The sequence below is a fragment of the Penaeus monodon genome, chromosome 19, assembly GCF_015228065.2.
Source record: "Penaeus monodon isolate SGIC_2016 chromosome 19, NSTDA_Pmon_1, whole genome shotgun sequence".
In the NCBI taxonomy this organism is placed as follows: Eukaryota; Metazoa; Arthropoda; class Malacostraca; order Decapoda; family Penaeidae; genus Penaeus; species Penaeus monodon.
In genome coordinates, this window is record NC_051404.1 from 46479730 (window position 1) to 46480083 (window position 354).

The following is a 354-nucleotide window of genomic DNA, read 5'->3' on the forward strand; positions in this document are numbered from 1 at the left end:
TCCAGATCGACCTCTACAATTATGCCGATAAATATGCTATAATCTCGGCTATCTTACTCTTCTGAAGTACCTTAATTATCGGGAGACCCCCTCCCCCGAACCTTCGATTAACCCCCCCTCTCCCTCCCTCCTCTTCGCCCCTCCCAGCAAACAAAAGCAAAGCAAGAGGGGAATCCTCATGCCGTTTCCCCTTTCCTCCTCCTCCTGCGATCTCCTGAGTTTTGTCAAGGTCCGCCCAAGGTATTTTTACCCCGTTTCACCTGAGGGAACGCGAGGTATTTGGTTCACCTGCGATTCTAACAATCACTGACACTTCTTTCTGTCTTGGCCAGGGGTTGGACCAGCTGGTCTAGA